At 37.1% G+C, this 20,433-nt stretch overlaps 1 protein-coding gene across 5 annotated transcripts in view; it reads right to left on the bottom strand.

Moving 5' to 3' along the window:
• Positions 1–20,433, bottom strand: part of ARHGAP24 (Rho GTPase activating protein 24) — a 495,495-nt gene that overhangs the window by 196,762 nt on the left and 278,300 nt on the right. The window contains exon 2 of one of the 5 annotated variants that reach the window (XM_025887161.2): positions 5,433–5,520. The exons of 3 other annotated variants lie outside the window; for them this stretch is intronic. The gene's annotated coding sequence lies outside the window, so the exon portion shown is untranslated. Of the gene's footprint in view, positions 1–5,432; positions 5,674–20,433 lie in introns of those variants that run through there. One more of the 5 variants, XM_073891884.1, reaches the window with a different exon arrangement.

Here is a 20,433-nt window from a genome sequence, read left to right as displayed (position 1 = left end):
TAGAACTACTTCAAGAAGAGCATGGCAGCAAACAGTATAAATGGCAGAAAAAGCAGAGGTGAGCAATGGCTAAAATGCTCTGGATATAACCATTAATTCAGCCATCCTTAGCAACCTCTGAGAGGTAATTTCAGTATTGTGGTAGAAATAAATGCCAAAGTGCAAAGAGTTTTACAGTCAGGGGGTCTGGGAGGTGGGAAAGCAAAAACAGAAAAAAATTTGTTTCTTCTTGGCATCAGGAAGAGAGAGCTTCATTGAGAAAGTTGAGTGTTTGTTTGTTTGTTTGTTTGTTTAGTGTAGCAGACGCCTGGACACTGGTTACCCACTGAGGAAAAGCAAAGGTGCAAGTAAAAGGACATAATTTATGAAGCAAGTCCTGGTTTCATCCTGATAAATATTTTGTTTAAAAGTTCCATAAACACGAGTGGCCCAGGAAATGCTTTAGCAAATACTCATTAACAAAGTGACAGCTATTTAAAAATGTTCCCATAGCTATTATATGTTTATCACCCCTTGTGTCATAAAGACTTCTAGCATGGAGTCTTGAGTTCTTTCCTTAGTATGAGAACCCTTCTGTTCCCTGGGGATTTTCAGAGAATAGGGTACATGGTTGACCTCTTACTCAGACAGAAGGAAATTATGCTTTCACCTCTGGCCCCAGAGGAAATTTATCATGCAGTCATTACTTCTGGATGAACACTGAAATGAGACTGAATGCTGGAAGCCTGGGTTCTACATGAGCAATATTTCTGGACTTAGCTCCCCTACACTGCCAAAAGAGGGACTTGGACTTGCAGATTTCTAAGTCATTACAGTTCTAAAATAACCCAATGACCACAAATCACATGTAAATGAATGCTTATTCTTATTTCATGTATGACAGAATACACCGAAACAAGTAGGTCCCCAACAATGGGGAGCGCATAGAATAGTATGCAGTTGTACATTATTCTTTTCCAAAGCGTTCTGAATAATATAGAAAAAGTTCCTAATAAAATGTTAAATGAAGCCTGGTGGAATCCAAATTTGCAGTTTAAACTAATTTTGTAAAAGTAAAACAAAACAAAATATTGATACTATATTATATACTCAGATACAGAAAGAAATCTAACAATAGGAATGAATCCACTAGAGAGTGAAATTGGTGACAATAATTTATTTCTCCTTGGGGCACCTGGGTGGCTCAGTTGGTTGAGCGTCTGCCTTCAGCTCAGGTCATGATTCCAGGGTCCTGGGATCGAGCCCCGCGTGGGGCTCCCTGCTCAGCTGGGAGTCTGCTTCTCCCTCTTCCTCTGCTCATGCACTCTCTCACTCTTTCTCTCTCAAATTAATAAATGAAATCTTTAAAAAAAATTATTTCTCCTTTTATATTGTCACTCTCTTCATAATCATTACAGTTGTTAGCTTTCTTGTGAGTTATGTAGGGCATTTTATACCCCAGGTTTGCAGGGAGGTTGTTTTCCTTTGTATTCAATTGTATTCAATTCAACTTATACCATTTTCAGGGGTGGAGATGGAGGACCTGCAGACACCATCTTCCCTGCTGGACTCAAGCTACACCGCAGAGAAGGACCGCAGAACACATCTTTGTATTAAACACACTCAAAAGCAAGCAGGCTAGAGAGAGAAGCTAAAGCAAAATGGAAATTGTTCCTTAGAAACACTATTATTGTTTTTGTTAGCTTGTAAAGATATTACTGTTTGCCTAGAGCTCTATAACTTACATAATCTTTAAAAATTACTCTCTAAAATTTTAAGATAACCAAAATAATATTTGGCCTAAAAAACTGTCTTAGACTCAGCCACATTTATCTGTCCTTCTAATATTCTGGTGTTTTCCCCAATAATAATAACAAATCAAATAATATTAATAAAATAATATTAATAGAATAATATTATTAATAATATTAATCATAACATTACTTTTTAAAAGCAGCATCTACTTGTAACAAATGAATTCTAAATTCCACAATACCTTCAGCAAAATAAAGGGTAGAGGAGAAATGCCTTCATGTCTTCCAACTCTGCTTTTTAAATTATTACTGACTATAGGCACCTATAGAAATTCATAGTTCTAAATTGCTGTTTGCTAACAGCAATTTCATAATTTATTAATGGTATTGCTTAATGAAGTTTTTATGTTTTCGCATAACCCAACAGTAAACTAAATAACAAATGCTCCAATAATAAAACATGAAGAAAAATATAATGGTTTTAGTATTATTTTTTGTTAATGCCCTTTTAATTTAAGGATTGGAAGTTATATTCATTCAATAGACATTTATTGCATAACTAAAATGAACAAAAAGAATCTTAGTCTTTGACCACATCACCTTTTAAATTGTCCAATTTAGTATATTAAGTAAAGGGCAACAGAGGAGAACATACTTGTGCCAATTAGAGCATCTTTCCTGAGAGGCTGAAATTGAAAATGAACTCAGTTCTGATTTTTATGAGAAGAAAACAATGATCTCTTTCTCTGTTCAACAACTAAGGCAATATTTATAACTTCTCTTCCTTGTCCACAACCTACAGCATTGGACTTGACAGCTCCTTGAAATACATTTGCTCACCGAATTCTAATTCATGAGGGGCTATGTTCTGAGGCTTCTGGAACAGTCTCACAAGGCTGTGTCAAGAAAGACCCTTATAAAGCATCACCAGTGAACACCTACAGGCTTCTTCTCTTCCTAGTTGTAAAAAGCACTTTCTAAATGGAAGTCTTCGTAAGTGTATATTCATCAAAGCACTGAGTTCTCAGGAATTTTAAGTTTAGGTCTTGTGATAATATAGTTCTCCTTGTCAAATACATATCCCTTCATATGTCAGATTTCCTAATTAGGTAAGCCTGTGAAAATTACATTTTGATTAAACTGAAAGACTTAATCAAGTATAAAAAAAAGCTTTATTGTATTGACTTAAAATAGCATATTCAATTTTAAAGAGTTATGTTTCAATTGGAATAACATTTTATTTTAAAATAACCCATGCCATTAATGAGGGAACAAAAATAAGCAAAATCTCTAGCTTATAGATGATGCTTCTAAACCTATGTGGACCCTAAATTCAATGTTGCAGACAAAGGCAGTCCCTGAACTCATGGTTTCAAACATAGTTTGTCATTTACACCACAAGATACTTTAACACCCAGTAACAATTTCTAGAGTGACTAGACCAAACTTGTATTTAAAAAAATGATATGAGCAAAATAGGCCTCTAAGACAAAAGTCCTCACACATAATTCTAAATAAAGCTGTATGGTCAAGTCATTAGCAATGGGCTACTTAAAGCTGGAATTTGGAATTGCCCTGGACTCGGTTTATCGCTTCTTGTATTTGTCTAATATATCCAGTTTTCATTTTTTTCACAGGTAAAGTGGGATTAATTATCAAGATCACTGAGAAACCAGTGATTCCTTTTGCTCTGCAGTACACAACATAAAAAATACTGAAAGGTAAGAAAACATATTCTGCTACAAAATTCAGGGCCTCATAGTATTTTCAACTTAAAAGAAATTACGAGTAAGTGAGGATAGAATTAAAGAAATCAAGATATTATTGAGACAATTGAAAAATATATGTTTTCTCCTTAAAGCATAATCTCCACACAGAAGAACTGCATGGACTAGAAGCTGAATATTTTGTCCCCTTCCCTAACCCTTTCCTACAAAGCATTAGGATGCGGTGTCCCACCCTGCATGTATGTGAATAAGCGTTATGTGTAAATGGAACCAAAATAAAATACTTAGTACTTGATTAATATTAAGTCTGCCCCTTGAGATGTGGTTAGTCACTGATTCCTTGACACATACCTCCAGGAACTTTATAAAAAGGAGAACAAACAACACTCTCTGTGTCTGATGTAGTAATGCCTTCCTTATCCCAAAGTCCCTTCCATGGCAAATTCTCCTACAGAACACAACTAAGAACTTGGATGCAAACCAAAAGGCCCCTGAGCACCTAAAATAGATGTCACTGAGTCTATGCACTTTGGCACGTGCACTTTCCTCATAAGAGAATCTCTTGGTCCCTCAGATAAAGTTACTGCTTCTCATTCCTTCCATAATTTTTTTATAAACTTTTTTTTCTAGTTTTCTTGTGCATAGCACAAAAGAAATAATAATTATAAAGACATGGTTGAGGTTGAAGGGAGTTGTTAGAAGAATGCAAACTGTCGGCACCCATAAGAAGTCACACTTCCACATGGATGCTGAACACAGGAGGAAAAAAAGTCCTATACAAATAATACAATTTAAAAAAGCATAGTGATTACGGGAACTTTTGATATAAGATGTAACAGCCTTACATACTACAAAATAGGCCCCCAATGTATCATTACATTATTGAATAATATCTATATCTACAATGAATCTACAATATTATCTACAATGTATATCCACAATGAGAAGGCTGGGTAATTAAGAGAAAGTTAAATTGAATTTAGTTCCCTCCAGAGAGATCTCAAAATATATACTGGATTTCAGAAAGTTAACAGTCCAAAAATGGCTACATTCTTTCTAAGACTTCTTCCGTGGTAAACTTGTAAGCTTCACTTTTGGGGAAATCCACAAATGTGGAGCTCCTTAATTGTCTCATTCCTCGTTTATTGACCAGCCGCCAGAATTATCTATTAACTAGTCAGGCCTCCGGGGAAAGAGTGTCCACCCCACTGCCCTTTTGGGCTATTTCTCTTCTGCTCTGAGAGCTTCCATAGCTCAGTGATTTGAGATCTTGGAAATGTCCATTTAAGAGGGATGAGCTTAACGAAGATAAACTTTATAGGAAAATTAAAAACAAAAAAAGGCTTGCCAGAATTTTTTTTTAAGTAAGTGGAAATGAAGGGAAGGAGTGTTAAAATGAACAATTAACGATAGAAGGAGATTAAAGGTAAAATCCTAATTCAAAATTGTGTGTTTTCCAGGTCAGATCCACCAAGCTGTGATGAGGTCAGTGAGCCTTTCCCGAGTCCGTTTAAAGTGCTTGGAGCTGCTCGGTCTTGGTCCTCCTATCTGATTGGCTCTATCCTGGCTCTATACTTCCAGTCGAAGATGAATTAGCCTATCCCTCCCCCTCAATCAAGAGCATTCTGCACATTCCATAATATTAAAGCATATCTTTCTTTATGCAACGTGAACAACAAAACATAAAACCATCCAGGACAAGATACGAAAAAGGACAAAGTTTGCAAAATAAAATAACAAAAACGACCATCAGGTTCCTGAAAACAAAACAAAACAAACCCCAATCCTAGTAGCTTTAAACATCAACAGCCACAAAACAATACAGCGAAGAAGCTAAGGTATTTTAAAGAGTGTGTTTTCTCTCAGAATAGAGGCGAGGTGGGGGGAAAGGTCAAATGACCACGGAGTATTTGTGCCCTGTGCCCGAAGCAAATAAACCCTGAAGGAGAGTTCAATGAGTAAAAAACAGTACCTTATAAGTAACTGGTCTTGTCTACTCACAGCTGTTTCCAGTGCCGACTCTTGTTTAACTGTCTACTGCGTTCAGTTTAAAGTTAATTCTGTTGGCAAAAAAGTACAGAGCTTGTCTGGAAAATGCTGTTTGGACATAAACCATTCCTTTCAAAGCTGTAGTAGCTATATTTAAGTTTTCTTGTAGAGAGGGATATAAACCTTTCCTGTAGCTAAGTTTCTTCCTCCTCCCGCCCCTCAGACTTAGTCAGTGTCCTCCTATCCCTTATATTGAAGAAAGAGACAGAGGGGAGAGAGAAAAAAAAAAAAAAAAGAACCAAGAAAATAAACTTAAAAAATGTAGTAGTTGTTGAGTAAAAAAAAAAAAAAAAAAAAAAAAAAAGAACCACAGAAAGTGTATCAGGATCTTAAATATAATTTAGCCAAATGCCCTCATTTTATAGATGAGGAAACTGATACCCAGAGAAAATATGATATGTACAAGGTCATTCACATAGCTAATTAATTCCGCAGCTAAGAATATTTACCAGGTTTCACAACTGCCAACTCAACGCTCTTTCTACTACTGTGGTGTACCCAAAGGGAAATAGTTTACCTTTTCCTCGTGTATCCTTGTATAATACCCACAGGAGTTGGCAGAGAACAGTAACACAATTACAATGTGAGCACCATGTGTTCTCAGAAAAAACATTTTACTCCACTTTGAAATCATTAATACTGAAAGTTTCTCTACAATGCCCAATTTCTTGTATATTTGGGAAATAATCTTAACCTTTGTTGATTTTCCATAGTATTTTTATGTTTCAGGATGCTGACATCCCTTAGTCCTTATAAAGGACTATAAGGGATGGTGCTATGACAGCTGTTAATCTTTAATATTTCTTTTTATTAAGATTTTATTTATTTATTTATTTATTTGAGAGAGAGTGATAAAGAGAGAGCACAAGCCAGGGGACAGGCAGAGGGCGAGGGAGAAACACACTCCATGCTGAGCAGGGAGCCCAATGCAGGGCTCCATCCCAGGACCCTGGGATCATGACCTGACTCGAAGGCAGACACTTAACCGACTGACCCACACAGGCGCCCCTCATATTTCTACCCAATATCAATGATATTGAATTAGAAACACATTACTATTATCACAGATCCCTATTTCCAATTTGTAGAGATTTTTTTTTACCACACATGCAAATTTATTGTTATTATTGATTACATATTTTTGTTAAATAAAAGAGCAGCACAATAATTTTTCTTTGGTGTCTTTCATGTAAAATTTCCTACTTATATATAAATTATTTTTCTCTGACTGAAGGAGTGATATTCTTACTATATTTTTTAAAATTTTCCTTTCTAAAATGTATTCATTCATTCATTCATTCATGCACTTATTTAAAAAATATTAATTGAACATTTATAAACCTACCCCATCCTTCCCTGTGGAATATAGTAACAAGCAATAACTTTTTTAGATAAGTGCATAGTTGTCAAATATAATCAAAGGGCTTACTTAAGAAGTAAGGCTAATTTTCTATAACTATCTTTTTATCCATTCTCACATAATAAGCATGTGCCCAATATTTATTTACATTCTCTCCATTGAGTTGCCCACTCTGTGGCTCAGCCCCACTTCTGTTCCAAACAACCTGTTTGTATGTGACTTTTCTTTACACCTTCCTTCCTGAGTCCGGTCCACAACCCTGAATCACACCCATCCTAGGGTCAGGTAAGTCAAAATTTGAAATGGCCCACATTGAAATTTCTCTGGGCACTATTCATCTTTCTATTTGATTTGACTCCCTAAACTACTAAAGGCAAATCTACATCACAAGCTACAATTTAAAGACACAATTAGCAAATGCTCAGACTCTTCAAAACCCATTTTCAAATCGCCATACATTCTTTAGTTCAGAAATTCAGTTTGCTTTTGACATTGCCCATCTACCTTTCAAATGATATTGTTGGCTAATTGGACATAATTTAGAAATAAAAATAAAAAATAAAATAAATAAAATAAAATGATATTGCATCTACCCTTGCCCTGATCTTTGGAAGAAAACAGTACAATGTGACTAAGTAATTATAAAAGTATATTTTTTAAGTAATAATTTATTTTTTGAAACATATTTTCCAAAATGTTGAGTAATTAATAGGTTCTGTATCAATTTTCTAACCATGACAAATAAGCAACTGATTCAAAATACATAAAAATTGAGAAAGAAATCTTGTAAACCATACTTTATACTTTTTGACACAATGGCAGGATCCAAATCTCCTTCCATTCTCAATTAATTTTGTCTAACTGAGCTCTGTGCAAAGATAAATCCAAAGACATCAACATCTACATTTACATATAACATTAATAGGTCAAGTATGATTAGAGTCTGACACTCTGATACATTTGACTTGGGTTTACTAAGAGTATTCCCCATTTTTCTTTTACTTCTTAAACTTTATTTTTAATTTGAACATTTTGCCTTTTGTCTATTAGAAGGAACAGGAAGGAAATCTGAGTAAGCCTTGAAAGAGAGGTAGGCTGTGAGGAGAGACAGAGATTTAGATGGAATGAGTCAGGGTGATTCAGGGTTGTGGACGTGATTCAGGGTTGTGGACCGGACTCAGGAAGGAAGGTGTAAAGAAAAGTCACATACAAACAGGTTGTTTGGAACAGAAGTGGGGCTGAGCCACAGACAACAGATTATAGGTATTAAATGCAAGAACCAAAGTCTCTCAAAATAGGTTAAGCAAAGAGGAACTAGCAATTTTGGTGACCAGTGCCAGCAACAGGAAATTGGTCCTCGAAATGTACTCTGTAATTCATGGCATGGCTTGTTTCTCCCCATTGGAAGGGAAGTATGTGCTGTCAATATGTGAATTGGAACACAATCTAAAATAACACAGTGACATACAACCATTAAAAAAAATTGTTCCTCTATCTTTAGGTCCCTTGGACACACTCCAGGTTGCCCTACTCTGGGCATGCTCTGGATCTTAGAATCCTAGCATAGTTTAGTGGGGACTAGTTACTGTGTTATGAAGCCTGGATGTGTGGAGTTGAATTTCACTGATGGGAGAGGTACTTACAGCAGAGGTGAAATACAGGGCAGACTATATTAACACAGGCAAGACAGTAAGAGTTCTCTTAACTCTTGATCTCCTCTCAGTTTTCAGGTTTAGAGTAACACTAGAGGAAGGCTTTTACTAAAGAATCCCAGAGAGCAATTTTGTCATAGCAGTGAAGGGAAGTGACTGCATGAACAGCTACTGGATTATAATATTCTGGGCTTGGGAGGAGACAACATACATGGACATTTTTAATAGTCCCAGGGAACCATGCACATAAAAATCTCAAGCATCAACTCTCTTCAATTCAAGCTCATTCTTACTTTGTTGCCCGTCTCCTCTCAAAAGCCATTCTCCTCACAACAGCCAGGATAATTATTCCCCTCGTTATACTGGCTGATAGTTTCCCATAATTCCTCTGCTTCACACCTTCCAGTGGTTTCCCATTATCCCATTTCATGGCCTCTACTAGTTTCCCATCATTCCCCTGCTTCATCCCTGCAATGGTTTCCCACTGCTTGCAGTATAAATCCAAATGCCTAATGATGGTTTCCGAGGCCTCACATAATTTCACCCCTGTTTATCTTTCTGACTTCCTACCTGCTTTTCCATTTGTCTAGGATGTTTTTCCCTCACATCTTTGCAGAACTACCACTTAATCAGAACGCAAGACTCATTTCAAATGTTACCGCCCCAGAAAAAAAGATTTCCTGACTACTCTAGCTGATCAACTCCCCCACCCCTTACATACACACACTCTCTGACCCATTTTTCTGTTTTAATTGTTCTTCATAGCACTTACCACTATCTGAAATTATCTTGGGTTCTTTTTGCATTTATTCATTCATTTAATTAGTCAGTTTAAGTATGCTTACTGTGTTTCCTCTAGAATAAGTTTTATAAATCAGAAATGTGTTGGAAGTTATAAATAAGATCGGAAACAATATTTAGGCTTTTTAAACGACATTAGCTCTAGTATTTAGAACAGCATCTACTGTAGAATATGTATTTGACCAATATTTCTTGAATGAATTAATTATATTTGTTGCCTGGGTTACTACTCCTCAGTCAACAAACATCCAACAGAAGTCCACAAGCATGAAGGCAGACTAATCTACTTCTGCAAGTGACTGCACTCTGCAAGTCTCCCTGTGGCTCAAGCAGCTAGGCATTGCAGGAAATAAGGAAAGAGCCCCTGCTGGGCTCTAGGAGGCTGCATCTATACATGGTGCCTTGAAACCCTTGAATTTGGTTAACACAAAGGCCAGCATATACCCTTGAGCTGCTAGGAGGTCCTAAGAGCTTCCGGATATCTCCGTTTCCTGAACGCGATAGTCGTGGCCCTTATTGGAAGAGCAGATATCCCAAAGCTAATTCTGTCCTTTCCAGGTGGTTTCAAGAAACTGCTCTCAGCTGCCAATTCTTCAGAAGCAGGAGCTAAATCCTTGCATTCACAGCATATGTTTTCTAAATGAAAAAAGGGACAGACTAAATAATTTTAGAGAAGTGAGCTCACAGATAATTTAATCTTCCATCTCGGTTCTCCTCCACGCTGACTCAGAGCTCTCCAGCAAGCTGTAAATTAGATTTCCTCTCCTATCTCATGTCCTACTGCTTCCTAATTACCTGTTCTCATGAGTCAGCCTCTCTGGGTCCTGTGGCTCAGACACACTGTGGGATAATGTGACTGGTTTAGCAGACTTCGGGTCCCACCATATCAGAAAGGTGGCTGGTGTGATGGCGGGCAGAGAGAATGTGGATCCTTGTTTGTAAAAAATGACTTCCCCCAAACACCATGGCAGCTGCCCCCACCCCGCCCCTGATACACCAAGGTGGGGGAAATCTCTTGTCTGAACACTACTGCAGTCTGACAGCAAATAACATCATTTAAAATCATTTTTGAAAGAAGTGCCCTTTTCCTTTGGTACTGATTGCATGTTAATCTAAGTACATACGTGGCATTTAGTGAGTCAGTGAATCAAAGCTACAAATATTTAATAATTGTCTTCTATGGACAAGGGTCCATGCCAGGTAATGAGGTTTATGTAATTATTCCTTGTTATCTCAGGGGATAGGATTTCTTTATCCATAATACAAATTTCTCCAGGAAAATAAGGTAAAATTTCTTCTTTCCTCCCTTCTTTTCCTCCTTTCCTTCTTTCCTTCAATCTACTGAAAGCCAGATTTATTGAGTCCAAATAATGTGCTGTGTTTGGGTATAATGAAAAAGACAAAATCCGATGTCAGGAGGCTTACCCTTTGGAAGTGAGAGAAATTTACAGACTATGGGGGAGATCAGCACAACATTACCAGAGAGCACATGAAAGCATCATGGAATCAAGATGGGAAGTGAGCAGGCACCTGGGTGGCTTAGTTGTTAGGCGTCTGCCTTCGGCTCGGGTCATGGTCCCGGGGTCCTGGGATCGGGTCCCACATCAGACTCCCTGCTCCGCGGGAAGCCTGCTTCTCCCTCTCCCACTCCCCCTGCTTGTGTTCCTGCTCTCGCTGTCTCTTTCTATCAAATAAATAAATAAAATCTTTAAAAAAAATAAAAAAAAGATGGGAAGTGAGCAAAGAAGCCTTTTTTGAGAAGATGAAACCAAGGCACAAGGCACATTCTCAATGCAGGAGAGGGAGAGGATTAACATTCCAGGCAGGAGATAGGGCACACTTGGGTCACTTCAAGAATTTCTATAGAGCTGGAATGTTGAACGAAAGACATAGACTAATAGATGAAATATGCAGAAGGAAATATAGGCAAAGGGCTTAGGAATTTGTTTTTTATCCCGAAGGCAATGGGGGAGCTACTGAAAAATTTTAAACAGGGGTAGTTTGGTTGAAGAATGCTAAGTGGAGAAAGAATTTAGGGACAGGTGGTCTGAAGGACTAGACTACTTAAGAGGTTGTTTCTTTATTCAAATAAGACATTGTGATGGTCTGAAATTAGGCAGTCGGGACAGAGAGACCCTAAAGAGAGGCACCAAAAGATATTTACATTTTCTCACAGGTAGGAAGATGTGAGTAAGCCAAAATCGCTTCCAAAACCTCTATAAAATCATTACAGAAAAATGTAACCAGTATCAGAACGGCCTGGAAATGTAGTAAGTTCTCATTATATAAGTAAGTTCTCCCCATTCACAGATGAGGGAATGGAAGGATCAAACTTGAAAGAGTGATAGCAACGTTTGAACTCATGTCCATCTGACTACAAAACCCATATTCTCTACACTAAATTGCCTGGCCCTTTGAGATCATACATTTTGGACACTTCTTAGACTTAAAGTTGTTTGGAATAATAATTTGGCAGTATCTTAAAAGATTCCTTAGGCAGGACTGTTTAGGTTTTCCAGGGATGAGCATGTTTTAATTTGAGATCCAACACACAAACAATTGGATTTGTGTTGTTTCTATGGAACAACACGTTTAGCTACCCTGCAAAGCACAAATCCTTCATCAAATTCCTCTTGATAATTTAATATTTTTAAGCCTGGAAGATTTATTCACACTATACTAGGATGGCCAGTTGAAACCAAAATGAGAGTGGACTTGGCAGATACTCTAGTTCAATCAAGTCAAATACTGAGTTTTGAGTAGAATGGTGTTTGAAAGATAAATCAGTTTCAATAAATCTTGGAAGGCAGGAGGTACAATTCTTAAGACACTGAAAATAGGAAGGGGCAGACATAGCTCAAGCAGGAGAAAATGCTGAGATTTACCTTAAAGTTGGAGGAGAAAAGTTCCTTCTCTAGCATATTTTACATTCACTATGGGTAGGATAACCATACAATTACTATCCAAAACTTGACTCTTGAGGGTAAAAGGAGGCACTATTATCAATTACAACAGGATAGCAGATAAAAACCAGGACTCTTATAGGCAAACATGGATGTACATCACCTTACCTAGAGGTTGACATTAAACCTGACCTTCAGGAGATGGTAGTATCAAGAATGAGGTCATAGGTTTTAGAGTAACTGGTCCCTAAAGTGAGGCAAGATAAGAAAAGTCAAGAATTCTAACATAACTTGGACAAGGTGTTTAATAGATATACAAAGGCCAAATCAACTAAACCATTTGAGGTATAATAATTAATTTAGTTCCATAGTTTATTTTATTAGAAAATGATACATAAAGATGAAAAATGACCCTTCATTATAAGATAGTCACAGATAACAGGTATACAGTGTTTAGTCTCCTATATAATGTATTCATATAAATATTTTCCATAAAATATAAATATGTTGGTATAGATGGGTGCTCCTAGCTATTTTGGTTATTTAAAAATAAGCACAGACTTTATTTTTCAATGTATTAACCATCAGTGAGTCAATACTAATAAACACCAAACTGAATCAAATCTCAGTCCACTCTCCCACCCCACTCCTGAATTCTTTCCAGAGTTTAGGACATCCTTCCTTACATAGCAAGAGTCCTTCCTAGGCTAGACAAAGGGAAGGATGGGCATAGTGTAGGAAGCAAACATGCCCAGGGAGAGAGAGGAGATATTAGCCAAAATTAATTAGGATTCCAACCTTGGTTCTGTCAGCAACTAGCTGTGTGTGACCTTGGGCAAAACACTTGACTTCACTGAGGCTTGGGTTTCTCTTATATAAAATGAGAGGATTTAGGAAGATTACCTTGGAAGATCTTTCGGATATGAAATTTGACTATTCTCTGAGATAATTATCTCCCATATGTTTTAAATTCCTTATGTTTATCTGTGATGTCTGTGAAGATATCTGTTGCATCATAAAGAAATTAAAACAGCCAGTTATTGATGAAACAATTGTAATGGTAACAGTAATAATTTTTTTTAAGACTTCTGAGAATATAAAATAGGCAGTGGGGAGACGTTTCATTTTTTTAGTGTATAATAGGAGGACTATTAAAATTTTCTTAGGAGAAAAGTCATCAGATATAAAATGCCGAACCACATGGTGCTTAATAATTTTTAAATATTCAGCTTATTTGGGCTCTCAAAACACACAAAGGATCAAGCTTTTTGAGTTTATACAAAAAAGGATTTCTTCTGGAAGTGTAAAGTGATTATCATTTTTCACGAGGAAAGAATGAATCCACATTTACTATATAAGACTGTTGGAAATGAATAAAGGAGGCATCTCCCTGGTCTGTAATCTTTGACAAGTCCCTAGATACACAAGTGTGGTTCAGAAAATAATGAAAACAAGTGGCCCATCAATCCTCTGCTGTTGGACCTCAAACTTTAATGCAACCAAATATAAGGAAGCCAGACTTTGTTCCTCATATTATTTTGATTATTTTTCAGTGCAGAAAGTTAATATGCTTCTTTATAAAAAAGCCTACATGCAATAAAAAAAGTATGTAATGTAAAATTTAAGATTCTTAGCCACTCACTCAATCTTCTCCAATACTATTTTTTTAAGATTTTATTTATTTATTTGACAGAGGGAGAGAGCACATAAGCAGGGGGAGCCGCAAGCAGAGGGAGAGAGAGAAGCAGACTCCCGCTGAGCAGAGAGCCCCGACATGGGGCTCCATCCCAGGACCCTGGGATCATGACCTGAGCCAAAGGCAGACACTTAACCGACTGAGCCACCCAGGCACCCCTCCAATACTATTCTTAAGTATTAACCATTATCAACAATTCACTCTGCATCCATTCAGATTATCTCTCTTTTCACATACATGTATATTTATGCACATACATACACATGCATATCCACAAATCTGGTCTTGAAAAAGAAAACATCTTCCTTTAATATTTGGCACAGTTATTAAATTTGTTCATCTTTAGACAAGCAAGCAAGTATAATAATACATGTGTCTTCTTTTCCCATCATAAAGTCTCTCTCTTCCATCCTTAAGCACTTGGATTTATCTGTACAATTTATCAGGTGGCTAAAAAAAATAAGTGCAATATCTTACTGGCAGTGAAGACGCTTAGCAAAATGAGTACCTAATAAATGTTTATTGATCTGAATGAATGGATGAATCACACCAAACACCATAATCTCACCAATGTGGGAGAAGCTGCCAGGAAATAACCGCTAAGAATTGACATTCCTAGTACCCATTCCTCTTTGTACCAGGTGTCAAGAATTGCTTCTTTGAATGTCTTGTAATCATCGCTTCTGCGTGAGAATGTATCTGTTTCAAACTTGAATACTGTATTTTTCATCATTGCTATATGACCACTAAGCCATAAAAAGTCTGACTTGAATAGATCCCCTCCTTCATCATAAATTGGTCTCTGCAGTATCTCCTTCATCATTTTAATCAGTACTTTATTGGGTATAATGTCAGTTGGCCTGTTGAATGTACAGTGTCTGAGATTAAGAGATGCCAGTGCATTATTCCCATAGCCTTTCTGGGAAACAAACAAACCAAAAACCCCATTACCACAGGCCAGCCTTTAGCTAGCCCCTATGGAACTAGTAAGATAATTATGGGCAGTTTTAGTTTATCCAGAAAAATCATCTGATTTTTCTTAGAAATTTTAGTCAATATATTCTTTTTCAGCCTGGAAACTACACTGGATAATTCCTTGGTCTTGTAATGAATTTCAACTCTGATTTTTTTCTTCACAATGAATCTATCATCATCCATTTTCTTTTCTTTTTTTTTTTTTTAAGATTTTATTTATTTATTTAATTGACAGAGAGAGAGAGTGAGAGGGAACACAAGCAGTGGGAGTGGGAGGTGGAGAAGCAGGCTTCTGGCCAAGCAGGGAGCCCGGTGCGGGGCTCGATCCCAGGACCCCGAGACCATGACCTGAGCCGGAGGCAGTCGCTCAACCAGCTGAGCCACCCAGGTGCCCCTATCATCATCCATTTTCATACTATCTTCCCATGAGAGACTGCACTTCACTATCTCCCTGTAAGGGAGAGGCGGCACTGGAATTCACTGTGGAATGTCAGAGTGCTTCTACTCTAAACTTCATTGGTTATTGGCAAGTAGATGAAATTTCAAGATAAAAGAACAGATTAGATTGCCAGAAGAGAGAGTGTTTTTAGAGAGTGTAGTTAGAAAAGATGAACAAAGACTGAGATCTGTGTTCTCCAGTGAAATGTTAGGCCTAGTTGTGTGTGTGTGTATAGTTTATAAATATATGAATGAAACATACATACATTAGGATATGCTGTTCAGTGAAAAACTTTGGAGAGGCCCATTTTTAATCGGATGGATACACAAACAGAAATAATTGTATAAAGTTGGAAGGGCTATAATAAAGGCATGAGGCATCATTGTTTTTGTAACTTTGTATTTTGGCATGATTTTAAACTTACAGAAAGATTGTAAGAGTACCACACACAAAACCCATATGCCCCCTACCTAGATTTACCAATCTCCATCTATCAATCTATATACATGCACATTATTTTTTTCTGAATCACTGAGAGTAAGTTGGAGACAATGTATACTTTTATAAGCACATAGTGCTTACGTCGCAAGAGCAAGGATATTTTCTTACAGAGCTTCAGTGTAATTCTCAAAAATGAAATTTAACACTGATACAATGTTATTCATCTAACCAACCCACAGTCCATATTCACATTTATAAGTTGCCCCACTGATGTCCTATAGCTATTATTTCTCCATTTCAGGATTGAATCTATAGTCACACATTGCATTTAGTGCCATTTTTCTATATTCTCCTTTAACCTGGAACATTTCCTCAACATTTCTTTGTCTTTATGGATCTTGAACTTTTTTAAAGATACAAATAGATTATTTTTAGACTGTTCTAACTCTTTCATTCCTTCTATATTTATTAGTTGGCATTCTATTGTAAGAAAGAGCTTTCCTATCACACCCATTTATTTATTTAGGTTAATAAGTAATCTATGGACTTTAATTTATTAAAATGGTTTATTAAATTGGTCTATTATTTATTATGTACTCTAATAGTCAAGTTATTTCAAATTTGGCCAATGAGAACCTTTCAGGCTGGCTCCTCTGTCCTTTTGCTATGTCACCATCATTCTTTGAACACTGCCTTATTTCTGGTGCAACATGCTGTGTCAGGCTTCACTACACTTTCCCTATCTCAGACTTAAATCACTTTCCACCTTGATTTATTTTAATGGAGAATAGCATTTAGAAACCAAGTGCTGAATATTCATGCCACTGCTTCCAGACCCACTTACCACACAGAGCTAGAAAAAAAAATATTTTTTAAATATATGTGTATACACACACACACACACACAGACTCTTTTATTTTTTTATTTTTTTGGATCTTATGTTTGGAGCTTTTATGATGTGATTGGATTATCAAGTTAAAAAATATGGGAGATTCTCACGTACTGAATGGAACCCTGGGTGTTACACACAAACAATGAATCATAGAACACTACATCAAAAACTAATGATGGAATGTATGGTGATTAACATAACATAATAAAAAAAAAGAAAAAAATATTTTTTTCATTTATACTTCCTCCCATTTCCCCTCTCATCTTCTCTTACATTTTTATTATATATTAATACTCACAAAATAATAAGAATAAAGTTATATCTGGGGGCACCTGGGTGGCTCAGTCAGTAAGCTTCTGCCTTTGGCTCAGGTCATGATCCCAAGATCCTGGGATCGAGTCCCGCATCGGGTTCCCTGCTCAGCGGGAAGCCTGCTTCTCCCTCTCCCACTCCCCCTGCTTGTGTTCCCTCTCTTGTTGTCTCTCTCTGTCAAATAAATAAATAAAAATAAAAAAATAAATTTAAAAAATAGTTATATCTGCTTTCTGTTCTATAACCCTGTCTTTACCAGCTGTTTAATTTTAGTCCTATCGTTAAATTAATACAATGTCACTGTTAGAACTTTATCACACATTCCCATTCTTGAGTTTTTTATTTTGATTATTTTTGGTTTCACTAAGTTCACATTTGAGCAATTTTTTAGAGAAGGCATAGGCATTGTATAATTGAGAATATCCTCCTACTGCCACTTGCCTGGATACATTTTTATTCATATCCCTTTAGTATCCTCACAACTTCCAGGGTCTTCTGGCACTCAAAATTGCTGTGAGGAAGTCTGAGATAGTCCTTTGTGCTTTGTTTTGTTTTCCCTTCTATGTAACTTGATTTTACCATCCATGTCACCAGAATTTTCCTTTCTCCCCTGATGCTAGATAACAAACATCTGACCAGGTATCCTGTGTTTTTGTTTGTTTGTTTGTCTTAAGATTTTATTTATTTATTTGAGAGAGAGAGCATGAGCACAGGAGAGAGGGAGAAGCAGGCTCCCTGCTGAGCAGGGAGCCCAATGTGGGGCTTGATCCCAGGACCACTGGATCACGACCTGAGCTGAAGGATGACACTTAACTGACTGAGCCACCCAGGTGCTCCCAGGTATCCTATGTTTTCTGTCAATTCAATGTGCCCATTTAATCTGCAGTTTCAGGTACTCCTTTTATTCTACTTTGTTCTTCCATTATGTCTTTAAATATTTTTCCTAGTCCATATGTTGGTTTTTTGCACTTCAGGGATCCCGATTATCTCCTTCTTGTCTGTCATCTTTTCACTGATTATTCTAATTTCTGTGTCTCTCCTCTGCTTTCACCACAATTATTTCAAGTATTTCTTACCTTCATACCAGTGATCTCATCCACAGTTCTCTTGCTATCTTTCTTGATTCTAAGTTTATTCTAACTCACTTAGACTTATAAAGGTCTTTTTAAGTTCTCAATTTGCCTCCCCAACTCAGAAGCACTTTTTTTGTGTTGTTTACTATTCTGTCTTAGAGTTCATCTATGGAATTCATGGTTTCTTTAGATAATGCGTTTTCTTTTATAGCATTGGGTACTTACGGAGGGCTTTAAATTTCTACTTTGTCTTTATCCTGTCGTTAGATTTTTTTTCCATCTTTATTTGGCATGCTATTCTCATTGGTTTGTGTCTTTCTTTTTTGTTTTTAATTATTTTATTTTTGTTATGATTTCGCTATAGCGTGTAATGTTTGTGGGTTGTCATGCCAACTCATTTCCCTTTGTTCAGTTAACAAAGCAGCTACAGCAAAACAGTCTTTCTTCTCTGAGACTGTGAAGGTGCATGGCTTTGACACCCTCCCCACCTTGAAAGAACACTGTCTTTCCTTCAGAGCAAAGACAATTCTTCAGGAGTTGGTACATTTCTTTGGCTGTACTCTCAGAGTATCTTAAGATTTTCAAGTTTAGAGCAATTCTTCTCATCAACAGCTACCTCCAAAGGCTACATTATAAACAAATGTTAAAAATGCAAGCAGCATAGCATTATATATACAAACATGCACTGTGCTCTCCAATTCACACAGCAGTGAAGTATTTGCCAGACAAAAACAATGATAACAGAATTTAACTCCTACCAAGAATGTCATAGTTTGGGAAGAGCCTCTCTTGCTCCCTGTAATCATATTTGGCATTTGCTAAAAAATCAGCTAGAAATAATTTACTATTGCCCTGAATAAAATATAATGCTGAAATCTGAAAACATTTTTTTTTCCCTCTCTTCTTGAATAACTTGCTCCCCTATGGTGATCTATATACCAAAGAGCAGTTGTCATTTTTCTTCCTCTCTCCCAGGTACTCAGGGTTGGTTTTGTTATTGTTGTTGTTGAGATGCTCTGGTCCAGTCCCCAGTGCTTTCGGTGCGTACAGATAAGCTTTCTCTGTCTTCCACAGGCAGGCCAGACCCTCTGCTGTGGTCTCAGAGCATTTAATAAAGGGGATGAAGCATTCATGTGTGAATGGTGTTTGTGTGTGTATGTGTGTGTGTGTATCATGGCCACATAATACAGACATAACAAACACACACACAAAAAGTCTTTAAAAACACATATCTAGGGGCGTCTGGGTGGCTCAGTTGTTAAGTGTCTGCCTTTGGCTCAGAATCCCAAGGTCCTGGGATCGAGTCCCGCATCGGGCTCCCTGCTCGGCGGGAAGCCTGCTTCTCCCTCTCCCACTCCCCCTGCTGTGTTCCCTCTCTCCTGTGTCTCTCTGTCAAATAAATAAATAAATAAATAAAGTCTTTTAAAAAAAAAACCCATATCTATACAGAAATGGACAGTTGGAAGCAGTGTAACCTGAAGAAACATTTAAGTTCATTCAAAATCAACACATTAAAATATTATTACCTGAAGACTTGATCAAGGAAGGTTAAACACACCATTTAAAACTCCTTGTTAAACATCAAAATTGTGAGAAAGTCTCTGAATTTGAGGAGCAGAAAAAGGCAAGTGGACTCCGTGTATTTTGCTTTTCATCACTTAGAGCGACTGAATGACATTCGCGATTTCTTGTCTAGTGGGAAGCACTTGGCCTAAGTGGAGAATTTTGTATTTCCTTTTAGTTATGCTTTCATCCTGGGAGATTTTTCTTCTGTTTTTCACACACTGTGTTTCTTTGTTTGTGGTCTTTGGTTACACAGAAATGAGTGCACATTCTGCCAGTAGACACCGGGCCATAGATTGCTGTCCTAACAGGCTCTAACAAACATAGGATCGCATGGGGATCTACTTCAAAGTACAGATTCTGAATCTGGCTCTGGGGTGGCTGTGAGGACCTGGGAAGTTAGTTTTCTAACGAGTTCCCAGTTGAGCTGCTGTTCTGAGGGTTACACTTTGAGTGGCAAGGATCTGCACCCTATTAATTTTGAAAGAATAATTCATTTTAAGGACCTAGAGGTACTGCAGTGGCCAAGGAGTAAAGAATTATTTCTTCTGTTAAAATTGCACCCCAGACATTGATGCAAGTACAATAAATTCCAAACTCGTCTTCCAATATTTTTATTATTCTCTCCTTCCCTATCTTTTCTTTTTTCCTTCCTTCCTCCCTTCCTCCCTCCCTCCCTTCCTTTCTCTCTCTCTCTTTCTTTCTTTCTTTCTTTCTTTCCTTTTCCTTCCTTCCTTCCTTCCTCCCTCCCTCCCTTTCTCTCTTTCTTTTTCTTTCTTTCTTTCTTTCTTTCTTTCTTTCTTTCTTTCTTTCTTT

This window comes from Callorhinus ursinus, unplaced genomic scaffold (genome assembly GCF_003265705.2).
Source record: "Callorhinus ursinus isolate GAN/ISIS: 27379988/994484 unplaced genomic scaffold, GSC_fseal_2.0 scaffold4, whole genome shotgun sequence".
NCBI classification, from domain to species: Eukaryota; Metazoa; Chordata; class Mammalia; order Carnivora; family Otariidae; genus Callorhinus; species Callorhinus ursinus.
The sequence above is the reverse complement of the archived record's forward strand: the minus strand, read 5'-3'. Positions and strand labels throughout refer to the sequence as shown.